Source organism: Rhipicephalus microplus, chromosome 1, assembly GCF_043290135.1.
Source record: "Rhipicephalus microplus isolate Deutch F79 chromosome 1, USDA_Rmic, whole genome shotgun sequence".
Taxonomy (NCBI): domain Eukaryota; kingdom Metazoa; phylum Arthropoda; class Arachnida; order Ixodida; family Ixodidae; genus Rhipicephalus; species Rhipicephalus microplus.
In genome coordinates, this window is record NC_134700.1 from 293,853,507 (window position 1) to 293,864,505 (window position 10,999).

Below are 10,999 nucleotides of genomic sequence, written 5' to 3' on the forward strand. Positions count from 1 at the left end.
TCTTTCTTTTCGTGACGGAGGGACGCCGGACGCGCTGAAACGCGCATGCGTCAAAGCAACGCAGCGTGACGCATGCCTGCGAGTATATGGCAGAACCGCCGCCTGGCGTGGCAACGCCGGCGTCACGCGACGAAATGAACGCCAGCGAGCACGCGCACCGCGTCACGTCGACATGTATTGGCGCCTTGACTGTGGCGTGTAGTCATGTTCTCACATGGTACACATCTCATGATTATTATGTTTGAACTAGTCACATACCTTCGTCATCCATTGGCTGATTGATGGATATGTGGGGTTTAACGTCCCAAAACCACCATATGATTATGAGAGACGCCGTAGTGGAGGGCTTCGGAAATTTCGACCACCTGGGGTTCTTTAACGTGCACCTAAATCTGAGCACACGGGCCTACAACATTTCCGCCTCCATCGGAAATGCAGCCGCCGCAGCCGGGATTCGAACCCGCGCCCTGCGGGTCAGCAGCCGAGTACCTTAGCCACTAGACCACCACGGCAGGGCGCATCATCCATTGGCGTCACGTAATACCAAATTTGGCATATGCGAAGCTAGCGAAACGGCCGCGAGCGCATCATGAGTGTGGCGTGTAGTCGTGTTGTTACATGACACGCATGTCGTGATTATCATGTATGGACGTGCCATTTGCCTATCTCGTCTGTTCGCGTAAAGTAATACCGAGTTTAGTAAACGGCCGACAGCGCATCACCAGCATAGCATGTAGTCATGTTGTTACATGACATGCATGCCACGATTTTCATGTTAGGGTCTGTCACTTGTGTTCGCCATGCAATCATGCCATACCATAGCAATTTTGCAACATGTCATGTGAACGAAACCATCGCAAGAGCTGCAGAACCGTGAAATGTAAATCGTGACATTCATGACATACATGCTATGACTAGTCAAATATGTTCCTCATTAATTCATATTATGCCATACCAAGTTTGGTATCGATACCATTATCGAAACGGCCAAGCAAGCTAAAAGTTGTAGATAGATAGATAGATAGATTGATGGATGGATAGATAGATAGATAGATAGATAGATAGATAGATAGATAGATAGATAGATAGATAGATAGATAGATAGATAGATAGATAGATAGATAGATAGATAGATAGATAGATAGATACGCTCAATGTCGCCGAAGTTCGCTAAGAAGTGCTTCGCATTTATAATTACACAGAGTGAATGATGATGAATTGCGCGAAGCGTCCGTCCGTCCGTGCATGCGTCCGATCGCGTTCGAGAACGCTGATGGCACGCGGGTAACAGCGACGAGGTGCGAGCCAAGGAAGCCGAGCGCAAGCGCCTTCAACGCAAGCGCCCGCCGCTCTGCTTCGTCCATAGCCGATCAACGCTCCGACACGTACACGTACGGTGACTATCCATGAGACTGAGAGAGGCAGCCAATCGGAAAGTAGCGACACTTTGGAGAGTAGCGGCAGAGTAACGCCATCTAGGAAATGAGACGAGAAATGGTCATCCATTTCTTTTGCCTTCTTTTCCTCCTCGTCTCTTCTCTCTGTTACGCGTGACTCGTGACAAGGTTGGCCTAAGAGCTTCGCCCCTAAAACAAATAAAGCTGAAGTCTAGCTATGAAATATCCAACGAACAGACAGTCCATTCGAAAAGAGAATATACGATTTTTTGTTCGTCCATAGAACAGCTTGCCATAATCTCCAGGACGGTTTGCTGCAAGGTTTTTATTATTATTATTATTATTATTATTATTATTATTATTATTATTATTATTATTATTATTATTATTATTATTATTATTATTATTATTATTATTATTATTGTCACGGACTTCCATTTTTGCGACCCGGCGTCACGGCAATTAACGGGCGCCGTACTACCCCGCTGACCGTGGGAACGGCGGGCGCATGAAAGAGAGCCGGGAAGTGCAGAATGGGGTGCTCTTCTTCGAACGTCGCCGCCGACGTTTGATTCTTTGTACATACGGCGGCGTCTGCAGGGTCGTGGAAGGCCGCGATGTACCCCGAACAAGTTTTAGACTACGGGACGCACCGGCTGAGAGCCAAACAGTCTGACCGTTCCCACGGGAAAGTTTCTGGTGGCCAAGCCGTATGACAGCACCCCAACAGGTTGTCACTCTCGCTAGTTGAGGGCCCTCTCCTAATTAAAATGGGGTGGGGTCAATATATTTTTGGAGCGGAGTTTCTAACAATGAAACGCGCATGATTGGACCCATGTAGAGGTCTCTTGTCCCCAAGGAAGAGAGCGAGGGGACACGAGGGGGATTTAAGCGCAGGATTTTGCCCTGCTAGGCAGTCTAGTCGCTGACCAACATGGTTTAGAAACAGATCAACAAGTATCTATTCTAGAAGTTTTTAGTGTGGCTCTGTATCGGCTGGCCACCTAAACTTAGCCGTTCGTCTAGTTGTGACGAGATCTAACTCGAGGCGAAGTCTACGTCTGCAACGTAGACTTCGCCTCGAGTTAGCTCAACCTGCCCGAGGTCACCTGCAAGCACTAGCCTTCCGGAGCCACCAGCGTTGCAACACCACCGACATCGCAGTCGTGCCAGAACTCTCTTCGACTTCTCGCATCCGATCGTCGGGGACGCAACGCTGCCGGTCATCACATGTATGCCTTCACCTGTTTATATCTTCGAACTTTCTCCTCCGTAGTTCTATTGTTGTTAGTTTGCGTAGTTTGTAATAGTTCTCTCTCGTAAGCTGATTTATTGTTTTTATATGTATTTTTAGTTGTATCAAGTGTTGATGTATTTTGTTAGTTGTATTTAAGTGTTGTACTAGATCCCGTGTGCTGCAATATCACTAAAGTAAAGTTTGTTTTGTTTTCTCACGTCTCTGATCTTCTTCACTGTCTCTGCTTGCATACGGAACGAACTAACCTGCTGTCATTCCCGTCGCCGACATCGCGCAGGCGACGCTAGAGTGGCAGCTTGTATCAATTATTATTATTATTATTATTATTATTATTATTGCTGTTGTTGTTGTCGTCGTCGTCGTCGTTGTTGTTGTGAGGAATTCGCAAGGCAATGACCAGTGGGACCATCTCTGAGTGCGAAGCGCGAGCGTGTGCACGAGCTGTAGATGCTGGACTGCTCGAGTATTTGTGTCCGTACCGGCTGTCTGCCTACTATCTGGCGTCGCTATTAAAATTCCTTGCGAAGTGGTGGAAGAAAGTAAAATAGGAAGAAAAGAACGGCAGGGCGGTTAACCAGCCTATAGGCAGCCGAAAGCGGTGGAAGTGTGCTGGGTACGCGTGCTGGGTACCCAAATCTGGAACTTCGAAGCCAGAAGCTGCCCACTGCGTCATCAATGCCTGGTCAGACGACCGAGCAAGGCACCACCCAGCAAAGCACGGCCCAATCTGAACTAGTCATCGTGCCTACCACCCTGCGCCAACGGGATCCCCCCTTCTTCAGTGGCACCGAGGACCAAGATGTGGAAGACTGGTTGCATCTCTTTGAAAAGGGGAGCGCCGCCAACAAGTCGGACGACCCCTCGAAATTAGAGTATATCCCATTTTATCTCAAAGACATCGCCAGCTAGTGGTTCACAAACCACCGTGCTGAATTTACAACTTGGGCCGCTTTCAAGACCACCCTTGCAGCTGTGTTTGATCGCCCCGCAGTGCGCAAGCTTCGTGCTGAACAGCGCCTACGCGGACGTGCACAAAGGCAGGGCGAAAGCTTCACGAGCTATATTGAAGATGTTATCGATTTATGCCGGCGCTTTAACCCTGAGATGACCGAACAAGACAAGATCAGGCATATCTTTAAAAGGCATAGACGATGATGCCTTTCAAATGTTGCTGGAGAAGGGCTTAAGTACCGTATCTGAACTTGTGACCTTGTGCCAAAGCTTGGAAGAAATTCGCAAACAAAGTGCATCAGTTCGGAGGTCGGTGACAGCAGACTACTCTCTCGCTGCCCTAGCCGTCGGTGGTGACAGTACCCTGCTGGAGCAGATAAAAGAATATGTACGCGAAGAGGTCGCACGACAGCTTTCGTGTCTCTCGTATCTGCCGACCACCGAAGCACCAACGAACCGCCTAACGCCGACCATCAGACAGGCTATTCAGGAGCAGGTCTCTAAGGCGTTGCCATCAACTACGTCTGCCTCTCCACCAACGCCTCCGCCTCGTCTTCCAATGTATACGCCACAACCTGTGCGACCGTCCACCGCGCCGTTTCTAGCTACACAGCTGCATGCTGGAAATCTTTGGCGCACTGCTGACAACCGGCCCATGTGTTACTTGAGTGAGTGAGTGAGTGAGTGAGTGAGTGAGTGGGAACAACTTTATTATAGTCCAGTGCAGACGCTTAGGTTGCCATGCGTCACCCGGTTACTCCCACGTGGGGACCGGCAGGTCTAGCCTGACGGCCCTGTCGTGGGCACACTGGACGGCCAGGATTTGGTCCTAGTTCTGGGCTGTGCAGATGCGCATCCCACTCGGGTTTGTTATAAGTCGGTCCAAGCGACCCGCACTCCCAGAGCATGTGTGCTAATGTAGCGGTCTGCCCACAAGCGGCGCAGGCGGCATCGGGGAATTTCTAAGGATAAATTGCGTTTGGGTATGCTAACGACGGGTACGAATGGGTTTGAAGTAAGCGCAACGAGACGGCCTGTGCTCTATTGAGTTTTGAATGTGGCATAGGGAATGCCCGCCTCGCCATGTAGTAATACTTCGTAATCTCGTTGTGTGTAGTAGGTGTGTCTTTATGTCCCACGTCGTCGGCACTGGAGCCGTCGCCCAGGTCGAGAGCAGCGTGGTCAGTGAGCGCGCGCGCTGCTGAGTGGGCCGACTCGTTCGGGTTCAGTGCAACGCCGTTTACGGAGCCAACATGCGCGGGGAACCAATGTATGGTGTGAGGGACAATCGTATCGATGGTGGAGCTGCTCAAGATCCTGGCTGCCTGTGTTGATATGCGGCCCTTTTGAAAGGCTCTGACTGTGGCTTTGGAGTCGCTGAACACCTCTTCGCACTTATCATTTAGCAGAGCGAGTGCGATGACCACTTGTTCGGCCACCTGGGGGTTTGTGGTGCGTACCGTGACGCAGTTCGTAGTCGAGCCCATCTGGCCCACGACCACCGCTGCGAACTTTTTGCCGTCTCGATATGCTGCAGCGTCAACGAAACTTGCATTTACGCCACCTTTTCCCAGTTGCTTCAGAAGAGCCGTCGCCCTTGCCCGACGACGTCCCTCGTTGTGTACAGGGTGAGTGTTGCGGGGTATTGGGGCAACAATGACGTTTTCGTGTATACGTTTTGATATACGCACGCTATTTGTTTCCAGCTCCATAGGGTTAAAACCTAGCTCGCCAAGTATGTGCCGAACAGCCGTCGTAGTGGTCAAGCGAGCCAGCTGCGAGCGTGTTTGCGGTCCATGTGTTACTCTTGCGGAACTCAGGCCTCGTTGCACGTCAATGTCGTCGGCGCTTCGCAGTTAACGCACCAAGATACCCTGACTACTCGTTTCGGCCTCCATACCACGCACCTCACGCACCACCTGAAGTTCACGAACGCGACGCGCAAGCGGCTTCCGGCACCCGAACATCCACTTCTCGACATTCTACTTCCCGCTCGCCTTCCCATTCAACAAGTCGGTGGCGGGTCATAAACGGCTGCTAGTCATATAGGTCAATCCCAACACGGTCAAATGGGCGTGCAGGACATGGTAAAGGCTGCAGTTGACCGGGTGAATGAGGAAATGTTCGTCTGAGGGTGGTAGGCAGTTAATGTGCGACTTCGGACAAAAATACGTGACCTCTGTCACTCAGGAGCTCCCGTGGTGCACCATGACGAAGAACGAACCGATGCAAGATGAAGGTTGCAACGTCACGAGCACCCGCCGAAGGTAGCGCTGCCGTTTCGGCGTACCTTGTCAGATGGTCGTCAGCCACAATCACCCATCGATTACCACCTGCCACCAATAGAGCACGGTAGCGGGCCGTATAGGTCAATCCCAACACGGTCAAATGGGCGTGCAGGACATGGTAAAGGCTGCAGTTGACCGGGTGAATGAGGAAGGAAATGTTCGTCTGAGGGTGGTAGGCAGTTAATGTGTGACTTCGGACAAAAATACGTGACCTCTGTCACTCAGGAGCTCCCGTGGTGCACCATGACGAAGAACGAACCGATGCAAGATGAAGGTTGCAACGTCACGAGCACCCGCCGAAGGTAGCGCTGCCGTTTCGGCGTACCTTGTCAGATGGTCGTCAGCCACAATCACCCATCGATTACCACCTGCCACCAATAGAGCACGGTAGCGGGCCGTATAGGTCAATCCCAACACGGTCAAATGGGCGTGCAGGACATGGTAAAGGCTGCAGTTGACCGGGTGAATGAGGAAGGAAATGTTCGTCTGAGGGTGGTAGGCAGTTAATGTGCGACTTCGGACAAAAATACGTGACCTCTGTCACTCAGGAGCTCCCGTGGTGCACCATGACGAAGAACGAACCGATGCAAGATGAAGGTTGCAACGTCACGAGCACCCGCCGAAGGTAGCGCTGCCGTTTCGGCGTACCTTGTCAGATGGTCGTCAGCCACAATCACCCATCGATTACCACCTGCCACCAATAGAGCACGGTAGCGGGCCGTATAGGTCAATCCCAACACGGTCAAATGGGCGTGCAGGACATGGTAAAGGCTGCAGTTGACCGGGTGAATGAGGAAGGAAATGTTCGTCTGAGGGTGGTAGGCAGTTAATGTGCGACTTCGGACAAAAATACGTGACCTCTGTCACTCAGGAGCTCCCGTGGTGCACCATGACGAAGAACGAACCGATGCAAGATGAAGGTTGCAACGTCACGAGCACCCGCCGAAGGTAGCGCTGCCGTTTCGGCGTACCTTGTCAGATGGTCGTCAGCCACAATCACCCATCGATTACCACCTGCCACCAATAGAGCACGGTAGCGGGCCGTATAGGTCAATCCCAACACGGTCAAATGGGCGTGCAGGACATGGTAAAGGCTGCAGTTGACCGGGTGAATGAGGAAGGAAATGTTCGTCTGAGGGTGGTAGGCAGTTAATGTGCGACTTCGGACAAAAATACGTGACCTCTGTCACTCAGGAGCTCCCGTGGTGCACCATGACGAAGAACGAACCGATGCAAGATGAAGGTTGCAACGTCACGAGCACCCGCCGAAGGTAGCGCTGCCGTTTCGGCGTACCTTGTCAGATGGTCGTCAGCCACAATCACCCATCGATTACCACCTGCCACCAACAGAGCTCGGTAGCGGACCATATAGGTCAATCCCAACACAGCCAAATGGGCGTGCCGGACATGGTAAAGGCTGCAGTTGACCGGGTGAATGAGGAAATGTCTTGCGCTGCTGACACAAGAGACATGAGCGAATGTGTTTGCGTACAAACGTGTACATACCCCACCAGTAGTAATGTTGGCGGATCCGCTCATAAGTCTTTAACGCATCACCGGCATGTGCGTGTTGCGCTTCAGCATGAAAATATTCGCAAATATCAGACCGCATATGGCTGGGTATATGTTGTGTTCACTGAACGTGCGGCCAAAGATGACGACGTCGTCGAGGTAGCACATGCAGATGTTCCACTTCAAGCCACGCAGAATGGTGTCCATAAACCTCTCGAAGGTTGCCGGTGCATTGCACAGTCCAAATGGCATCTCGTTGAATTCAAAGAGCCCATCAGGGGTTACAAAGGCAGTCTTTTCCTTGTCCTCTGGGTGCATCGGAATTTGCCAATAACCGGATCGTAAGTCTACGGAGGAAAAATAAGAAGCCGAATGTAAGCAGTCGATTGCGTCCTCTATACGGGGCAGCGGGTATACGTCCTTTTTAGTCACGGCATTCAGTCGGCGATAGTCGACGCAAAATCTCCAAGATCCATCTTTCTTCTTAACAAGGATTACCGGTGCTGCCCACGGACTGGCTGACTCTTGTACCACTCCCTTTTACATAATTTCCTGCACTTGGTCGTTGATAATTTGTCTTTCTGACGGGGAAACACGATATGGTTTTTGGCGAATCGGACTTGCCGCGCCAGTGTTGATGGTATGGCGCGTTCGAGACAGGGGGATAGGGATTACTTTGCCCTTCTGCGCAAAGTCAAATACCGAAACGTGCTTCAACAGCACATTCATTAAGGTTCGTCGCTCGCTTGAGCTAAGCGACTTATTTATCGTTGCCATAAGCGCCCCGTCCAAATTGTGACAACCAGTCCCGTCACGTTGTTCCGGCACGTCTGTGAGCTCGACCACTGAAAAGGTCGCGTGCTCTTTGCTGACCGAAGCTAATTTCAAACCATTGGGTAGGGTCACGGGCTCAGAGGAACAGTTTACAGTCCATAGACCAGTTCTTCCGCCATCAATCGACACCACACAATGGGGAACCAACACATTCTTCTTCACGCAGTTTATGTGCATTGGTTCTACGCTCGCATCGAAGCTGTCAGAATCAGCGCCGCGACAAACAACAGGAACACGTACGGTAGACAACGCAGGTATGAACGTATCGCCACAGACACACAGCGTAGTTTGGTCATTCGCTGGAGTTCCAGGAGTTCTGAAGGCATCTGGCCACTCACAAAGACTTTCCCCGTGCGACAGTCTACAGTGGCACCACATTCTCGCAAGAAGTCCATGCCGATAATGACATGATGTGTCGACCGAGGAATAATCACTAACTCTGTGGTTATCATAAGGCCTCCCAAAAATACCTCAGCACTACACACACCAATAGGGCGCAACGGCTCTCCACTCACTCCACAGAACGTCGAAGTTTCATCCCAGGTAAAAACAACTTTCCGCCTTAACACGTCTTTAAAGGAACCACTCATCACGGAAATCGTTGCACCTGTGTCCACCAAGGCCATCACTGGCACATGATCCACCAAAACACGCACTTTGTTTTTAAACATACACACAGGAGGTATTTCTCTCAGTAGCACGTTTCCAGCGACCTCACCCCCACTGGCCGCGCTGGCTAGTTTTCCGGTGGCGAAGAGGGCGCTTTGCGACGCAGCGGTGAAGGAGAACGATGAGCACGAGGTCGCGGTGGGGGCGTTAAACTCCTGTCAGATGCCGGGGAGTGGTTGCGGAAGTTGCTGGGCCAATAGTTGTCATCTGGTGGTATGTGGGCCGGCCGCCGGACACCATGAGGCTGTTCGAAGGGTCGTGAAAAGTCGCATGGTTGGTGATACCGAGTAGTCACCCGACGGTTGCAAAATCGCGATATGTGGCCTGGCACACCGCAGGAATAGCACACCAGCCGAGGTCGAAGCGTCGGTCGCTCGTCGATGATTAGAGCGTCATCATTTGCTCTTGTGTGACGGATGTACTGGGTGGGTGCATTGTACCGAGACGTCGGGTGTCGAGGAGGCATGCGCTGAGAGCGTCGGTCATACCGCGACGCGGGGAATCTGGTTGCCATTCTTGACTGTGGGGCTGGGCTGTACTCCACAGTTGCCGCGCTCATTGTCGGTTGCCATGGGGTCAAAGGAGGCACATCCATAGCCTCACGTGGCAGACACAACTCGCGATGGTCAGCTGTCGAACATGACATTTCTCGGTTGGACAGTTCCTCACGAACAATCTGTCGAATGGTAGAGAAAAGGTCGAGGCCAGGATCCATGTCCACACTGGCAACAGTTGTAACGTTAGCCAGCCGACCAAACTTGGGCGCGATTCGACGCATCTTGAGTGTTTCAAACGTTCGGCAATGCTGAATGACGTCGGACACAGAACTGAGGCTTTCTTTTCCAATTAGGAAATTATACACGTCCTCAGCAATCCCCTTGAGCAGATGCCCAACTTTGTCCTCTTCCGACATGGTAGCACAGACCACCTTGCACAGCCTTAACACTTCTATGTAAGTAGTGCATGTCTCACCTGGTAGCTGTGCCCGTTGCGACAGTGTTTGCTCATCCCGCTTCTTTCTAGCAACCGAGTCGCCGAAACACGCCCTGAGCTCTTCAACAAAAAGATCCCACGTCGTGAGTGCGTCCTCGTGGTTCTCGTACCATACCAGTGCGGTGTCGGTCAGGGAGAACACTACGTTGGCTAGCATAGCGGCTGCATCCCAACCGTTGGACTTGCCCACACGTTTGTACTTGGTGAGCCAGGCGTCGACATCTTCTTCGGCTTTTCCTCCGAAGGGCGGTGGAACTCGGTAGTATGGAAGCGGGCCAGATGGTGCCGTCCTGGAAGCGCCTGCTTCTTCGGGCATGTCGAAGTCACTCACGGCAGATGGTGGGAGACCGGCAAGTCGACGGCTTCGTCGAAGCTGTGGCAGTGATCGTTCCGTAGTTGAAGCGCTTACCCAGCTCCTCCACCACTCTGTTACGTTTGAAAGAGAGTTGTAAAAAAAAAAAAAAAAAAAAAAAAAAAAAAAAAAAAAACAAGGGATAAATAAAGTTGTTCATTCATTCATTCATGTAGACGTTGAAAGGGGCCGTTTATTAGGTCGCGAGGGGCAGCTCAGAAGCGGCCGACTTGTTAAAGATCCTCCTGATCCTCTTCTTCCTCTCTCGCTCTGGGCCACAAGTGCGTTCACCGTATGCTTCTTTTTCTTCGTGCATGTACGCAACAATATATATATATATATATATATATATATATATATATATATATATATATATATATATATATATATATATATATATATATATATATATATATATATATATATATATATATATATATATATATATATATATATATATATAGATATCCTGACGAAGGCCGTGCCACGGCCGAAACGTAAACAATTATCAAATTTTCGTAAGTGCGCTCCTTTATTCCTGATTATATTTGCACCGGACCCACAGAATTTCTTGTTTGAATCATATATATATATATATATATATATACCTTTAATCCTATACTTTTAATCCCTCCACACACCCATCCTTTGTGAGCTACTGTTGAGGTGTCGCACGCTGATGCAGACAGTTACGGGGCTCAGTTTTCTATTCTTTTCCCTCTTATAACTACAATCTCTTTCGTGA